We start from the raw sequence: 19152 nt of genomic DNA, 5'->3' as shown, positions 1-19152 counted from the left end.
GGCATTTTAATGATATATTATACATCTATATTACTGCCTTTATATAAAAAAAAAAATTTAACTCGGGTTAAGGTTTCTTCTTTTTTCTCCTTCAGTTAATTATTAATTTTTTAAAAAAATTATTTTAATATTTATTTTATTGCTTCTAACTATAAGAGATGTTTAAATATTTCAATTAAAATAAATTCAGGTATTTAGGTTAGAGGAGGCTATTTTGAAATTCTAGATCTATTTAATATTAAAGACCATTTTCAGTGGGTAAAAAAGTATTGGCACACTTAATTTGTTTTTGTTTTATTTTTAAAAAATCAAAACTTTTACGCTCCGTCGTGGTCTATGTCCTCCTGTTTTTCTAAACGAACGAAGTTTAACCCGGACAGACACAGTAAAATACCTTGGATTGACATTAGACAAACGACATACATGGACCTCCCACATAAAAATAACAAAACAAAAGCTAAATTTCCGACTTAATAATTTAATAATAATAATTTATTTCATCTTTTAAATAAACGATCAAAATTACCACTTTCAGAAAAACTAAAGATTTATACTTACCCTCTCAGACCAACTTGGACTTACGGTGCACAAATTTACGGATATGCCAAAAAAACTAACTTACTGAAACTGCTACAATTTCAATCAAAATTACTAAGACTGATCAGTAGCGCTCCCCCCTACATCAGTAACAAGAACTTACACAAAGACTTACGAACTCCCTACGTACAAAAAACCATTAAATCATTATATAAATGGTTTCACGACGCACTTCCAACACACACTAACCCTCTAATTCAAGGACTATCAACACTAGACTTACCAGATACGAGACGACGTTTACGAAGGAGCTGGAATAGGGACCTCTTAACTTGATTTTTAAATTTCAATTTTAATGGAGAGGCATCATTGGATGAACTTAACCTTCATGCCTTCATGACTTTTTTTTTTTATTATTTTTTTTCTCTCTCTCTACATCTCATTCGCTGGTTGTAAAAATACTTTTACAGTTGTGAATAAACTAAATAAAGTAAAAAAAAACAAAATCAAAATTTTAATTGTTTTTATTTAATTAAAAAAATATATAAATACACGCAATTATAAAAGAAATATTAAACTAAAAAAAAAAAAAGAAAAAATTTTTTGAAGAAATATTATTTGTTCTTGTTTCCAGGTCCGATAGATACCGAACGTATTCTGTAGCATTAATATCCGAACACTGAGGTGGCATTTTAAGTTGCATTGTATAGCATGCACTATTTCATTTTGTAATCCATGTGCTTGGGGTCATAGTCTTGTTGTAAAATAAAATTTTCTTTGATTGACACTTTAAATTATACTGCAAAATTTATACATATTTTTAGCATTCATAATGTCAATAAAACCCAATTTTTTTGTATTATTCCACGACATGTAACCCCAAACTTGGAGATTTCAACCTCCATGTTTTCCAGTGGGCTTCACATGCCGAGATTGAAACTCGGTATTAGATTTTTGCCAAAGATACTTGCGGTCATCAGATGCAAAACTATTAAATTTACTTTCATCTGCAAAATAAAATTTTTCTAGAATTCTTAGTCTTTATTAAGAAATTTCTTTATAAACAAAAATATTTCCGATCTAAAGATTAATGGATCTATTGAGATAAAAGTTTTTTCTCCCCTTTTCAGCTTTTCAGAGAATCATATGCGATGAGGAAAAATCGATTTAAAATATCCATTGTAATGGAAAAAAAGAACTGGATTATAGTTGACAAGTTTTCCAGGTGTAATTTATTTTTAAATAAGATAGATTGCAATGTTATGTATGTTACAAATTATATGCATAATCACAATTGTATATATAATTCATATGTTTATAAAAGCTATAACCAGTAATGTTAAGGTTAATAACCTCTGCCCTCAGTCTCTATTTAGTGTTTCTCTCCCCCTTCAGAAATATTTAGAGCAACAAGACAACCTCATTAGTTGCACTCGATGCAGATTTAGAATTCCTTCAAGACTGAAATGAAGAATTCTTTTTAGAGTTCCCTGTTAAATAAAATAAATTAATTATTTACAAAAGAATGGTCAGGACTTTCTTATTGGCGATTCTTAAACAACGGGAAAATTTCAGGTTCCAAATTTTAACAAAAAAATAACAATTCCCAATGCTCTTAGCTAAATCATTGTCAAGGAAAACTTAAAATTAAGTCCTACCAATAAGGTTTAGATTTTTTTTTAAATTTATTAATTTAATGTAATTTTCATCTGTACAAAATAATAAATACAATAAGTAAATATGTGGAATGTTTCATTTACACTCAAAAATCGTGGGAAGGAACCACCCATTGGTAGTACTTCAAGCTTTATTTATATTAGAAGGTCCCGTGGCCATCTTCTTTTCAGACGCCTCGGAGGATTATCAAGGATTGTTGAGGATGAGAGATTAAGAACTAATGGGTTAGGATGGGGAAGGAATTTGGAATGAAAACACGCATATCTGTTTTGGGCCAAATCTGCAACGAATGTGATGTTAAGGTCTTTGTGAATGAGTGTATTTGTAACGTAATAAGGAGCATCAAGGATTTTACGTAGGGTTTTGGATTGTAAGGATTGGATGCGGGAGAAATTTGATGCTTTGGTAGAGCTCAATTCCATATGTCCAAATTGGTCTGATTATCATAGCGTATAGTAATTTGTGTTGTAGTGAATGGAAAGTTTAGAGCGTTTGTCAAGTAGGTGTTATAGCAATCGAAATATACGAGCAGTTTCTTGTCGTTTCAGTCTTATATGTGGATTCCAAGTAAGGCTCTTATAAAGATAAGGAGTCCTAAGTATCGAATCTGTTCAACAGGAGATTTCAATTTAAAATTGTTGAATCCAATCCATTATTGTAGCCAAAACGTTCTATGACAATGAAAATATGTACTTCAACTACAATAGTAAAAAGGACTTCCAAAAAATTACTAAATGTTAATTAAAGACTAATTATTAATTCTATCTGTTAATTAACATAATATAAAAAACAATCTTCATATTTTGTGTTTATTATTACTAGCAATGAGAGCTGTTTATTATTTCTAAATAAAAAATGAAAATATTAAGGTATTTTAGAGAAAGATTTATTAAACTCTGTCGAACTATTTCAATGAGGATAATACCTATTAGATATTATAGAACATTTAATTATACTTTGGCATGCAAAATTTATTCAAAATCATTGGAGCAGTTTTCGAGAGAATCGAATTGAAAATCGATTCTAAAAGGTTGCACTTTTGGTCGGTCGATTTTATCTGAAAATTTGCTATCACATCCCAGACCTATATCCGTCTTAAATATACAATTTTAATTTCGTTTGACTATTTGTGTTTGAGCTACGTTATTGCAGATGAGATGTAGAATGTATTACTCTCGAAATATTGACTTAAAACGGGAAGCCCCTGAAATTGGAAAACGTATGAAAACCCACCACGCCCACCCTTCGTAGTAGCCTCACTTATCTGACTTATCAAAGAGACATTTATAGTGAGTATGTTGGTCGATGTACGACATGTCACAATCGCACAAGAGGAGATCATAACACAAAAAAGGCAATCCTTCCCCGCCGGACTCACTCCACTAGGACCTTTTTATTTTATTTTCAAAACCCCTTTATTTTCATTTAAATGCAAAATACAATAATATATAATACATAGGCCACTATGACCCAAGGAGCGACGGTCCTTTATCACTTTTGAAATATTTGCTTCAAACGGGAAGAAGAGACTTTAAGGGATAGTTAAATCGAGTAATAATTAAAAAGCACCTGAAACGTCAAAATATGTTTGTTTTTTTTTTGAACATTCTGGAAGATTGTCGATTGGCCGTGTGAATAGATGAATGGAGTATGGTCCGGGTGAGGTCAAAACTTTTTTTTTCCCCAACGTTTCGCCCCACGTTGCAGGGCTTCGTCAGGGCTAAAAAAGATACAAACACATAGTTAAAAAAAGGAAAATAGAGGAAAAAAAAACATAAGTGTAAAATAACAGGGGTATAAAATGTAAAAAAGTAAGATATAATAAGAAAAATTAAAGGTTGTAAATAGTGAATGAAAAGGGTAATAGTAACAGATAGATAAGAGAAGAAATATTAAAGAAAATACAAATAAAGAGATGTAAAATGTTTTTTGACTTCACCCGGACCATATTCCGTTTTTTTTTGTTTTGTTTTTTAAAATTTTTTTTTTTTTTCCGAACCCTCTAAAAACAGAAATAAAATGTGAATTAGTAGTGCATTACTGTGCAAGAAAGAAAAGTAATTCGTAATATTATTTATAATTATAAAATATGATTCATAATATTATCCATATAATTAAGGAAGGCTACCACAGAGTACGGGAAAGTAGGATTACACTGGCCATTTTACGAGATTTTCAGTCGGAAACTCGAATTCAAAATTTTGCACCATTATAACACTTTACCTTACTATGTAATCCATATATAGGTAAGTGAAAGCAAAACGCGTTAAAATGTGGTTGAATGTAAAAAACAAAATACTTTGGAACATAATTATTAATGAGAATCATATTGTTCTTGGCAAGTGTAACATTAGTAAGACATGCGACATAATTTATCGTCTTCCAGAAAGAAATGGTACCCAAGGGCGCATTATATTCCCAAGACGTATGTATAATGATCTCTAGGAGCCATTTTACGCCTTTTAAGATATACATAAGTGTTATGTAGTTCTATGAATTACATATATATTTTTTTGCTGTTTTTTTTTTTTATACAATAAATTTCCACTCTTCCAATTGCTTATAGAATTCAATATATCCTATAGTTTACATGGCAATTAATCCTCTTCTTGAATTCTCATTCAGTATAGAATGAACACTTGGCAAAGTTTGCGATTATTTTTGTCTAAATGTTCGAATTTCCTCGACGACTGGCTTAATTCCAGGTTTCTGGCCATTCAGGTGCGGTGATACTCGATTTATAGGGAGTTTTCGTAAATTAGTAACCGACATATAGTAAACAACGCAAGTGTTTAGAACTGATACTGCTTGTTGTATATATGACCCTTGTACCTTGTGGTATAGGTCCAGTTACTGTCATGGTAGATGGACAGTGATTGGGGCTCTGGTTTCAGCCGTTGAGGATAGTTAAAGGCGAATCCAGGGGGGGCTAATAATACCTCACAGCTGATTGGCGCCCGTTGGAGGGGGGAGGTGACTTGAAGTTGGGGGTGGATCCCCATCGCTAGCAACAGTCAGTTCGACCATGGCAACCCTCATGAGCAACAACTACCACAACGAAGTTGACCAAAACGACTCTGCTTTACTTTGGGTATGTCTTCTAAGCCAATAAAAATATTCTTTTATAAACGCTTTTTAGTGAATATTACTTGTTTACATATATATATATTTAAATTCTGCCAATGACAAGAATAGAGTCAACCTTATTATTTATTTTTTTTAAACGACGAATAAAGACTATATAATATATATACATCGCCCTTGTGGAAACAGTGACATAAATATAAAATTCCCTTTAAATAAGTTATTATGGATACAAAATTAAATAGTATAGTAATGTAAAAATATACATAACTGTTGCAAATCTGGGATCCAGGGTTAATTTACATTTTAATGCTGTGTTGTATTTCCTTCGGAGTGCCAAAGAGATCTAACTGAACCGACTATGTCACCAATAAGAATAAAAAATAATGAATTAAAACATATAAATATAAAATCAGAAATTGGCTATCCTAGATCTGTTTAAAATCATATAATTATAAATTCTCTTAACATTTTGGCAATGACCCGATGACTTATTAATTTATAATATATACGATGATATTCTAGTTTTTTGTAGAATTCGTATTTAATTTGATGCTTGGCATTATTTGAAGAACTTGATGTGCATGTTACCAATAGTCCATGACTTAACGATTACGTCAATGTAACTTTAAAGACACGATATATATTTGTGAGTCTACAATGATTTATCAGTATTTATATTTTTGTTATTTTTTTTCTTTTTAAAGATCTTCTTTTTTAACCAGCAAATTCAGACTATTTGGAGTATTATTTATAAAAATGGTCGAAAATAATAATTTTACCATTCTCCCTTGTTATTGACTTGTCAACTATAGTATATATATAATAATTTAAAAAATCCATAGAACTAATAATGATCATCATATAAATAATTATTTATTAATTCCGCCCTCTCCCACTCCCATCGTTTAATCCTTAGTGTTATCGCTATTATTTTATTAAACTTAAATTACTTTAATTCTGAGAGATATTTGACGTGGATGACGTACGAGGAGAAGATGGTTGGGGGTGCGGTCAAAATGAGACACAAATAAGTTGGTGTAACATTTTTAATTGTGCCAACATTTCGGCTAGAGTTTCTAGCCTTTATCAGAGCTGTTTGCTTGAAATCAAATTACTTTAGTCAATCAATTTCAATCTTAAATTACTTCAGTCAATAGTTATCTTATTACGCTATTTTTGCACCACACCTTCTAACTCTCAGTATTTAAAAGTATTAATTATTTTCTTAGTTTTCGTTAGACAAGGGCATTGAACTCATCGAACAATAACAAAAATGTTGATTGCACAAACCTTTAAATTGATACAATATTTTTTACAAATGTTTCTTTTATTTGTTGTACTCTAATGTTTTTTTTTTTTAGATAATCAACAACCCATGTTACTTTCGAGATTATGATGAATTAAAATAAAATAAATTCCGCGTAAATTTAAATCTATGGTGAAATCCAGGTTTAACCCCTAACTGTACCACACTTATTTATCGCCCTAAATACTGCTCTATTTAGCGAAATCCCTCTTTCTACTCCTTTAGTTTGATCCTTCTATGTTATCGCTGCTTTATGTCCTTTATGTTCTCCATTGATAGACTTTGTAACAACCGCAGTCTACGGTACTATCTATGGATCCAATTTAAAATAAAATCTAAACTTTTAATGCCAGATATGTCACTAATAAAGCAAAACAGGGTCATGAAATTGAAGTTTTTATGACATTCAATGTCAAACCCATTGTGCGAAGACTGCTAATTCGAGAACTGTCAGATCAACATTATTTCTTTATTCGTCATGTTATGTAAACATTAGCTTATTTCGAACTATTTAATAGCGCAGTAACAGTTGTATTTATAATTGTAATATCAGATATCATTACTGTACAGTAGTTTCAATTTCTCCTTGAATTTATGCTCTTTAAAAACGAACAGTTATGGGGTGGCAATAATATTTAGCAGAGAGGTTTAAAGTGGTTTCAAAATAAAATGAACAGGAAATTTATTACTACGTTTTTGTGTGTTGACGTTTCTCTATACACTGTTGTCCAACCAGATGAGAGTAGTTTAAGAATAGATGAAAAGATTTCTAAAATTGTTATGAAGTTCTGATACTGATGTTGAGGACTGGAAGATTCAAAACCTAGTTTGTATTAGCTATATAGGCAATATAAAAATAGCTCATACACCTATTCTTACAAATTTCTCTATTTTACGTTTTAGTAAAAAAAAAACTGAAGGGGAGGGAACCAAAATATTATTGATATGAATAAGAAAATGGTCAGGGTTGCGGTCAAAAAAGAAACAAAATTAGTTTATAACTATTTATTTTCCGACGTTTCGCCCCACTTTGTAGGGCTTCATCAGGGCTAAAAAGATTTAAAAAAACTGAGAATATTACAACAATAAGATACAATAAGGCAATTTTTTTACATAATATTTATGCTAGCTTAAATTGCCTTATTGTATCTTATTGTTGTGATATTCTCAGTTGTTTTTTTTGTATCTTTTTAGCCCTGATGAAGCCCTGCAAAGTGGGGCGAAACGTCGGAAAATAAATAGTTGTAAACTATTTTTTTTTTCTTTTGACTGTAACCCTGACCATCTTCTTATACATTAATTTTTACGGTCAACTATATAAACATATACAAAATATTATTAAAATAAATATTATAAAATTAAAAATAAAATATATAACATTAGATTGAATAAACTACATATCATTAGTTAACATGAAGTACATATATATCATTGATTTATGTTTACATTAATGTATGTTTAGTTCTTTTGTGTTTATATGTACGGATAGTAGTTTCAGTGTAATTTCCTATTGCCTATTAGACGGTTTCATAAGTTGAGGCAAGTCTAGAAGAACTTTTGCGTTAGTTTATGTATATGATCTTGTACAGAGTCTATATTTAATATTTAGATATTCTAATTTATTATGGATAGTTATTAACGATTCCGAGGCATTTCTTTTGAAATACTTTTATTTTTTGTTATATATTGGTTGTACCGTTACAACTCCAAATAGATCAGGGCATTAGTTAAGATGGGTCTTAGCACAACTTTATATATTATCAATTTATTTTTATATTGGATAATTTTGATTTTTTATTAAGGTATGGATAGATTTGGTATAAAATTTTCCTTACGTTTTCCAATTTCGAATTGATGTAAAAATGTCGATTATTATAGTCATAAGTTTCCCTAAAATAATGGATAACTTTTGTACCGAATCGGAGAATATTTTTTTTTTTTATTCACGTATTTTTGTTAATCTTTTAAGACAAAAAAAGAAACAGAATGCTTTTATTGGCTCTCCCTCACTTTTCCTCTAACCAGATTTCTAATATTCACTTTTAGGTGTCTTAGCCTTTATTAAAGTCTGCTGTATCATGATTTGTAATTTTAATTATGTAATTTCTATTTTACTAAAAGATGTTAATTTTAATTAATTTTTTTCCAACAATTAATGTCTCACCCTCAATTTAATTGAAGGATCCCGCCTAGATGAAAGAGTTTTGTATTTTCAGGTTTCAAAGGATTGAAATGCTGAACACTCAGTTTGTTTATGCTATTCATTTATCCTTTGTTAACAGTTTTTGTTATTAAAAAAACTGGTGTTGTTACTTTACTTTATCTCTACCTCACTACTCAAAAAAAATAAATAATATAGGTTTTCTATAGCGATTAAAGGTTATAGTTACCACGATATTTTCAGTTGTAGCTTCAACTTTCACAGCGCCTGTTGAACAGATTCGATACTTAGGACTCCATCTTGACAAGAGACTTACTTGGAATCCACACACAAGACTGAAACGACAAGAAACTGCTCGTAGATTCCGATTGCTACAACACTTACCTGACAAACGCTCTAAACTTCCCATTCACTACAAAAAATTAGTATACACTACAATCATCAGACCAATTTGGACATATGGAATTGAGCTCTGGGGCTCCACCAAACCATCAAATTCTTCCCGCATCCAGTCGTTACAATCCAAAATCCTACGTAAAATCCTTGATGCTCCTTATTATGTCACAAATAAATTCATTCATAAAGACCTTAACATCCCATTCGTTGCAGATTTGGCCCAAAACAGATATGCGTCTTTTCATTTCAAACTCCTTACCCATCCTAACCCATTAATTCTTAATCTTTCATCCTTAACAATCCCTGATAATCCTCCGAGGCGTTTGAAAAGAAGATGGCCACGAGACCTTCTAGTTTAAATTAATGTTTGAAGTACCACCAATGGGTGGTTCCTTCCCAAGATTTTCAAGTGTATATGAAACATACTATATATTTACCTATTGTATTATTTTGTATAGTTGTAAATTACAATAAATAAATAATTTAAAAAAAAACTTTCACAGCAGCTATCATTATGTAGACTATGATATATTCTGTTGTGGCAGTACTGTCTTATCATCTCTATAGCTTTCATGTGATAGTCGGCTATACTTGCCGACAGCCAGCTTCTACGTGTACACGCTTTGACTGTCAACCGTTGCATCTTATCTGTCTTCTGCTGATTGTTTGTGAAAACATTGTCTCCTCATGATTAGAGAAAAAGCCAAGAAGTAAAAGTGACAATTTTTGGAAAAATAATTTTCCTTTTTATCTATCTGTGCTGAAATTGTGAAATTATCAATAATTAAAAAATAAATCCGTACCACTACAATCGATGAAAGTCAGGGTTGAAGCACTTTGTACGGAAGTACTATTACTAAACTAACGGTTGTTCAAGGAGGTGATTTGATCAGAATCACGCTCGACCGCCAGATTTTTACCCAATTAAGGGTACCCACTTTATGAGGCTCGGTTGACCCTGGAGGGCACCCAAACCCACAGGGCTCATTCAACCCCTGTAGGTAACAGATAATAATTATCTGTCACTGCCGGAATCGAACCCAGGTCATTAGATTAAATAGCCCATTGCCTTACCAATGATCTATCCACTCTCACAGTTATCAAAAACTATTAGTTAATTAATAAAAATTACACGATATTGTCAATTAAGAAGCATTAGTGCGGCTTAGGAACGGGTTTAAAAAAATTCACAACATTGTCACTTGGCTTCTGAACCTTTCATATATAGTTGCGATTCAAATATTTTTGAAGTAGAAATATTCTGTATCACGTTTTTGCGTTAAAAAGTTCCAAGATAACTTTGTTCAAAAGTCTGGGTTCAGTCAGTTGTTCAGCACTCAACATTTTTCCTTTACCCGGTTTGGATGAGGTTTATATTACTCTAGAAGATTGTTGCGGTTAAAACTAAAGGGAGCTTTAAAAATTAACAAATAAAAATATAATAACTAAATAAATTTATAAGGAGTATTTTAATCTAAATGAACATTTATTTAACCTTCGATATTCCTTTAAAAAATATTATTATTAAGAAAGAGTATAATTGATCTTTCTAGTTAGCCTTCTAATAATAATAATATCTAAATAACAACTGTAACTTGATTAGCATTTTTTCTAAAATGAATTAATGAAATCAATTAAATAAATTAGAAGTTCTAATTTAAGATGAGTATATTATACGTTATCTTGTCAAGTCGTATTTAGTATGTTTAGGCTTGTTGAATGGTCCAGTTGTTTCAGTACATGGACCATCGGTCCTCAGAAACCAGAAGGCTCACTCAACTTCTTAAGGGTAAAGAAGTGATCATAAACTCAGAAAAAAATTAACTATATGCTTACTATTGACTTTTCTTAAGTAGTTTTGGGGATATATTAATTACTTAATGTGGAAGAGGCCATTATATACCATTGCCAAACACCAAAACACAATTCACCCATTGTTTAAATTAATTTATGTTTGATAAACTGACAATTAAGAAGCAAAAAAAAAAGATGGGCCGCCAGTAGCTCAGTGGTTAAGACACAGTCTTACAAATTTGTGTCTATTAGCGGTGCCGATTCGAATTCGGTCTGGGGCGTTGACTTTTTTCATTGAGATGCGGTCCCGCAAAATGAAAAACTTTGACCCCCAACCATGGTTTGGCAGCATAGGACTCCAATGTCTTAGCCTAAAAAAAAGAAAAGAAAAGATAGTACAATTGTTAGTCAATTAGCAAGATATTATCAGTTATTAGCAGGATAGTCTATTCCATTGTGATATTTGAAGAAATAAGGAGGCAGAGGCCGAAGGTCATGATAGTCTTGATAGTTGATAGTATCCTATCCCTGGGGAAGTATATGAAATCCCTATCAAAGCATTTGAATCCTCATTCAAATGCTTTGATAGGGATTGAGGCCTCCCTCGAGAAGCAGATTTCAGTAATTTTTAAAAGTTAATACAAATAATGGAAAGTAGATGGCTTTTAGTAGTTAATTAAGACAAGAGGAAATCATCTTATGCCACCACAGAATCGGACGTTTCAGATTTTCTCTAGGTTACCAACCCCGCGGTCTTCAACCTCTCTATCTACCTATGTGCTATGTCTCCAGAATAGTGAACCTCTATTGCTATTGGAGTTTGTACATTAGGCTTCCATAAGGGAGAAATTAAACTTTTTTAGAGCAGTTAAAGATGTTCCTAAATGATACAAAAAGAAGTGATACACTTCTTAACATGGACAAGATTACCTAAAGGTATGGCAGGATTATTTACAGGAAACTATTAGCTGAACAAACATCTGCAGGATGAGGAGAAGATGGTTGGGGGTGCGGTCAATGATAAACACAAATAAGTTAGATTAACCTATTTTTAATGTGCCAACGTTTCGGCTAGAGTTTCTAGCCTTCTTCAGGGCTAAAAACAGAACAAGATAAGAACCACAGTAAGTATAGAAAAATAAAAAAGAAAGTATAAACAGAATAATTTTGCACATAAAATGAATAATTTTACAAAATAGAATTAATAAAATGAAGTGATGAGAGAAGCGGGAGATAAAATGTATACATAGGTAATTGAAAAAGTGGGTAAAATAACACAATTAAGGAAATTAAATAAAAATGAAGTTATATAATGCAAAGAAGTATGAACATATTAGTTATTATTAATTTAAAAATTGAAATATGAAAAGAAAATGAAAATTGAGAGGAAGAAAATATATGTAACAATAATAGATGATAAAGAGGCAAAATATAAGTAAAGTATACCAAGAAATGAATAGAAAAAAAAAATCTGAAAACACCAATAATAATAAAGTGAACAAAACTTATAACGCGGGTAAGGAAAATGGATAAAAGTGGAGAAAATAAAGGGTAAGAGTAAAATAAAGAAAGGGGAAAGAAAACAAAAAAAGAATAAAAACGAACCTGTTCGCTGGAAAATCAAACGCCTAATGGATACTGCGCTAATGACTGCCAAACTCAGAATTAAAAAAGCCATTACAACAATGACTAAGTGTTTTTTTTATAAAGAAAACGTTACGAGAGGGTGAAAATAAAAAATAAAAAGTAGAAAAATTTGGAGGAAGAAAGCGTGTGAGAGGGTGATGACAAATAGTTATAAGAAGAGTTAAAAATATATACGAACCAACGACTAACCGATCAACATAACAAATATATCAATCAACATAACAATCAATATCTAATATCAACATAACAACCGATTAAACATCTGCAGGTTTGTTCCTGATATCGATATTTAACACTACCAATTTTATCATCTCGCCTTTTTTTTCTATTTTCCATACTAATCCACTAATTAAATAAAATAATTTCTGACCATAGCTCTTACGTTTTTTTATGATTTTTAATAACTGTATGTACGGTTACTAAAAATGTACATCATACAGTACTCAGGATTTTATTGTTTTTATATCCGCTCATTGTATTTGGATATAATCGAAACTCGTGGATTTTGAATTCAGTTGAGAGATGCACTTTTAATACAACACCTTGTTTCTTAAAGCAACGTCCTATTGACTTACACCACCATTACTTTCGTTGTCTTGATTCATTTTATCAATTAATTCATTAAATAAAATAATTCCTAAATATAGCTCGGTCGGCTTCTTATATGAGAAATGATCAAAATTATTTGATTATTTTTTTATATCTGCGATTATTCAAACGTATTATCGTAAAATCGAAACTCTTGGATGTTACATTCAGTTGAGGGATAACTGTACTTTTGATAAAACACCTTTGTGAAATGAACAATTATATGGACTTACACCACTATTACTTTCATTGCCTTAATTTATTTTTTACCCACGTTAACTAATTAAATAAAATAATTCCTGAACACAGTTGGGTCCCCCAGAAATATGATTAGCATACAGAATTGATCTTCCCAGTAGCAGATAAATAGATGGAACTTTGTCAATGTTAAACTAAAACACAAATTCAATACACCTTCCTTAACTAAAATTGTTATTATGTCTTGAAATTTGATGTCCTAGTGCATTCTAACAAGGACAGAAATAATGATTATTGCTACATGTTACCAACCTCTGGTCATAATGGGATAGCGAAAATTAATTCCGTATACTGAAATTAATTTTCACTGTGCTGAATTTGTGTTTTAGTTATTAAATAAAACCAAAACTTTTATCCAATTCTGTCTCAACACTTTATTTCTCACTAGTCCAACGTTTCGGCCATTCCAGCCATCTTCAAGGACATCTAAATATTCAACAGCTTATATTATATCTTCATTTTTAAACATTTACAACAACATCATTATTCTCTATATAATATAATATACCTTCAATACAAAACTCCTCCTCACATTAATTCACAATTTCTATTGCAGGCTATTCTGCCCAGGTCATTTTCTTCATTCTAATTTCAAACCTATTCCAACACTCAATTATTAAAAAGTCATATTTATTATTAATAAGCTTACTAAGCTTAAGTCTAGTTACCTATTTATTTAAAATTTAAAACCATTAACATTTATTGTTCTCTATAAAATTATCAACAATATAAAATAATGATTATTGCTACATGTTACCAACCTCTAGTCATAATGGGATAGCGAAAATTAATTCCGTATACTGAAATTAATTTTCACTGTGCTGAATTTGTGTTTTAGTTTAACATTGACAAAGTTCAATCTATTTATTGACCCCGAGTTAGCTAAACTTTAATATCTCATAAAAATATTTAGATGCTAAATGATGTTCCAATGAAAAAAAAAATGAAGGACTTGTATTTTTAAACATCAATATAAATATTTTTAGAAAACTTCAAAGTTTTCAAACCATAGCTAGCGTATGTAAATGTATTTTTTTGAATGTCGAAATAAAAAAAAAAAAAGGTAAACCTTACCTTAACTGAAATTGTTATTGTTTATTGAACTTTTATATCTTGGTACACTCCAAATAGAACAGAAAGAGTACTTCTTGCTACTGGTTACCGAACTACTCTAGTCATTATGGGATGGTGAAGATCAATTCGGTATGCTAATTATATTTCTTGGGTACCCAGCTATGTTCAGGAATTATTTTATTTAATTAGTTAATGTGGGAAAAAAATAAATTAAGGCAATGAAATTAATAGTGGTGTAAGTCCATATAATTATTCATTTCACAAAGAAGGTGTTTTATCAAAAGTATAGTAATCCCTCACATGAATGTAACATCCACGAGTTTCGATTTTACCATAATACATTTAAATAATCGCAGATATAAAAAAATAATCAAATAATTTTGATCATTTCTGACATACGAAGCGGAGGTGGGTTATCTACAGGGTACCACTCTATTCTGATGCCATTGTGGAGAGTCAAGTTTTTCATATCAAAGGCCTACCACAAAAATAAAATTTAACGCCCCTGGCTGGATTCGAACTGGCGTAGCTGCAGTTCCCAGGTTGCAAAGACTTGCGCCTCTATTCCCTGAGCCACAGACGGCCCAAAATCCCAAGTACTCTACAATGTTAGTTTACATTTTAATTAAAACTTTTAAAAAAACTGAAGTTTAAATCAAATTCATCATTATGTTTCTTGACCTCCATAGATCGTATTCTATTTATAAATATCCTCCTTAATAATTCATTCGGAGGATTCAACATTCGATACTGTTAAAAAATCTGTAATTTAATGTATAGAATATTTTGTATTAAGTAAAAACTAAGCTAATTTTTATTTTGAGTTCATTTAAATAATTACGAAGCTTTGAGACAAAAAAAAAAAAATTAAAGAGTTGTTTTATGGCCTTAATTAAAGTGATACCACCTTATCTACCAAATATTGTAAATATAACGAAATATTTTTTATTATTATTAATATCTGTTACATATTATAAATTACCTTATTTTATAAGCGTTTAAAAACAAAAAAAAAAGTCATATGCCATTACTCTATTTTTGTTTTAAAGTTTTCTTGTTTGAAAAACCTAACCGAAAACGGTTTTTTGTAAACGTTAAAAACAGGTTATAATGTTTTCTTTTCAGGATCCAAAGAAATCGAGATGTCGTTAATTACTTTTCCTCTCCCCCAAATCATTGTTTTGTTTAAAAAAAAAAAATGAAACCTAAATCGTAATTTTTTAACTGACATTGCAGATATCGCTGTTTTGATAATGGAAACGTATTTCCCTCCCCCCTCTCTATTTTAAATCCTTTATTGGAGGAAATCCTATGATGGTAATGTAAACTGGGGTTACAAGAAGTAGGTTTACTTTTGTATAGTCTGCATGGAGGCCCTAAAAGAGAAATAAACCCCATTCTATGAAACTCTCTTTGGAATACTGCCATCCAAATACAGAGGGGTTGCGTACTAAATAAATGTGTGCGCCCCCTTAAAAAAAAAAAAGAAAAAAATAATCACAATTTTTGCAATAATATTTTATTATACCTTCCATATTAAGGTATATAAAATATCAATATAAAATGTTTGGTTAAAACTTAAAATGTTCAAGTTCAAATCCCATTTAATCACAAAATTAACGTCAGACAATTTTCTTTGAGAATTTTTTTCTTGATAAACATTAATCACATGTTGTTTAAATAAATAATTTTTGTCCATTATAGTCTCAAAAAATTTTATTTTATTTACAAGTCAGACGTTTCAGCCAATTAGGCCATCTTCAGGGACAATCTATCACAGAACAGTTTTTATTACGTCTATGATCCTTAATAATTCAAAATACTTAACAATATTATTTTTATTTTTCTTACCTTAATACAATTTTTGAACTAAATAATTTGAAACACAACTTCATGCATGATATTCTGCCCAGGTAATTTATACCAGTCCACAAATTACCCTATGAGACATTAAAACGTTAGGAAATCATATAATTTTATTAATAAGTATTTCTTAGATTATGTCTAATTACCTAATTAGTCAATTTTCACATTAAAACAAAAATTAAAATTAAAAACTTGTTTAAATTTATCACAACAATGCTTGTAACCTTCCCTCTACTCAGGTCAAGCATTAAAATTATTTAATATAACTATATTTTTGTTAATTTTCCTCTTTATTTTATTAGTGAAATTCGCATCAAGTTTAATTATAATCATTAACATTTAATTTATCCCATATTTTTCATAAATTAATTTTACTTAATATCTCTGCATAGTATTGGTTCAGATTTCTTTTGTATGTTTTAAAATTCACTGTATAATTAAAATTTTAAGATATATAAATGGATTCAAGTATTTTCTTTATGTAAAATCTAGTTTAAGATTTATGATTAGATAGAGAAATACTTTATTCATCTATGCTGCCCAAATACGTCAGGCTGCTATATCACACAGCATACAAATCAATCCGTAATCGGACATACATAAATTACATATAATTACATGGTATGATAAAATAGAAAGAAAATATTTTTTTCCCCTACAGTTTCCTTTTACAATCAATTTCGGTCTATACACCAAATACAGATATTTCAATTCATTCCTTTTTTTCTGTTCCTTCAATTTCACCATTTCACAATTTTTAATTCACCCGATTTACAAATTTGCTCTCCCGAATTCACCCTCCCAGATCCTCTCCAGTGACCCGCTAAACAAATTCACTATTAGACGGCAATGTGAGATCAGACCATTAATAATAGTCACAGCAGTAGATCAGTTTACCAAAAAACAAACAAATAAATACATTCTACGAGAACAAGACTAGCACATAGATTCAAAGGAAAATATAAGAAAAAGGCGGTTACAAGAAAAACTTGAATGGATAAATAACTTTAAATAAATTAATAATATTAATCACATGGTTTCAATTCCACCCTATTAAGATTCCTGCCTCCATAGGCCTTAACTGAAAAATAGTAGAAATCTGGAATTAAGAAATATTAGGAATTAGATCAAACAAAGAGGATTAAAAGATTTAATCTTCACTTATCCTTTCAAAGCCTCAATTATTCGAAGGATAGCCTTGTAATCAACAATAATTAAACTATTTTATCGACCAAACGACAATAATATATGAACCGTTGAATGCAAAAATGATGAACTTGAGTTTTGCGATTTTTAACACTTCAGGTATTGTTCAATAAAATGGTGGTAAGGAACAGCTTACTTTCTCTGATTAGTTTTAATAAAGACAATAAGGAATTATTCCTTATAACATATTTGACTTACACCACTTTGGTTTTCAACAGCTCATATGATATTAAATTTGAATAAAAAAAAATGATACTTTTCAAAAAATAAATTGATACTATATATATTTATTAATGTTTATTATGGTCTTAGTGTGTTCCAACATTATATAACAGAAGAAACAGTTGTTTTCGCGATCCTTCTGTAGTTTTAACTGCAATTATCCTGAACAAACATAATGTATCTATGCAAAGCTACAAAAATAGTTTCTTCACCTTGCTCGGATTGTACCCATTATTGACATACTGGTCACCATATCTCAATACTCTGCTGGATACCAGATACTCCTTCACTTCTAGCTCGGACGCCCCAGAAGCCTGTGGGCGTTTCCATGTATAAATAGATCTCCTTGAAACAGAATAGACCCCCCTGAGTGCTAGTTTCGATTAAGGAACTCCCTTTCGCTAAAACGGCTTTGCTTGGACGGAACCGAAGCCGACAGTTGGTCTGTGTTATCCTTGAAATGCAATTTTAGCAACGACATTGTTTGTTTCTTCTAAAAGGATACATTGTTCTGTTAAAGCGTTAACTTTCCCTTAACTCTGGAATAGAACCTAGATTAGTGAGCGTGTTTTTTGTCTAATCCAGGATTTGTCGACAGCGGTTAAAATTTAGACTTATTCATTCCTTAACTGAACCTATTAGAGAGTTCCATAATGGCATGTTTTGTGAGAATAGACTATTATATTACAATCACGTACTGCATGATTAGCAAACACCATGATATCATCTTCAGAGTCTCAGATCAACTTCCTGTTTTATTTATATATATGTATGTATGTATGTATGTATGTATGTGTAAAGATGCTAACCTTCAAGCTCTAACCTGTTCCTACCTCTAAATAACAATTGAGTGAGGTTAACACATGGTTTTAAAGAAAATAACCTCTGAGACTGTTATATGTCATTTGTGATTGTACGAGTGTTTCAGTGAACTAAAGACTATAAAAACTGATTTATAATCTTGTGTTAGAGATAGGCTTCAAGACTATAAACTTCTTTTGCCATAAAACAATTGTTTTATTAATTAATGACAAGTTCAAATTAAATAATACATTATATCTTAAACTATACATACCTGTAAAACAAAATCAGTTTATAGTCTTTAGTTCACTGAAACACTCGTACTATCATAAATGACATATAACAGTTTTAGAGGTTATTTTATTTAAAACCATGTGTTAACCTCACTCAATTGTTATTTAGAAGTAGGGGTAGGTTAGAGCCTGAAGGTAAGCATCTTTACATACATATTTATATATATTAACAGTTTTGTATTAATGCTTGCTATAAGACAAAAACTGTGCGTTTTTCTTCTTCTCTACTTCAACTGAAG

At 30.5% G+C, this 19152-nt stretch overlaps 1 protein-coding gene and 1 long non-coding RNA gene across 10 annotated transcripts in view; one reads left to right on the top strand and one right to left on the bottom strand.

The window, feature by feature from the left end:
* Zasp66 (PDZ_signaling and DUF4749 domain-containing protein Zasp66) overlaps window positions 1–19152 on the top strand; it is a 235614-nt gene that overhangs the window by 170230 nt on the left and 46232 nt on the right. The window lies entirely within an intron of this gene.
* Window positions 13806–14186, bottom strand: LOC136795387 (uncharacterized). The gene is made up of 3 exons (XR_010842971.1): window positions 14120–14186; window positions 13960–14048; window positions 13806–13865 (listed from the first exon to the last, which is right to left on the bottom strand). It is a non-coding gene; the product is annotated as an uncharacterized lncRNA (long non-coding RNA).

Source organism: Halyomorpha halys, unplaced genomic scaffold, assembly GCF_000696795.3.
Source record: "Halyomorpha halys isolate HHAL.00 unplaced genomic scaffold, Hhal_1.1 Scaffold31.1, whole genome shotgun sequence".
Lineage (NCBI taxonomy): Eukaryota > Metazoa > Arthropoda > Insecta > Hemiptera > Pentatomidae > Halyomorpha > Halyomorpha halys.
This window is presented reverse-complemented; position numbering and strand designations above follow the sequence as displayed.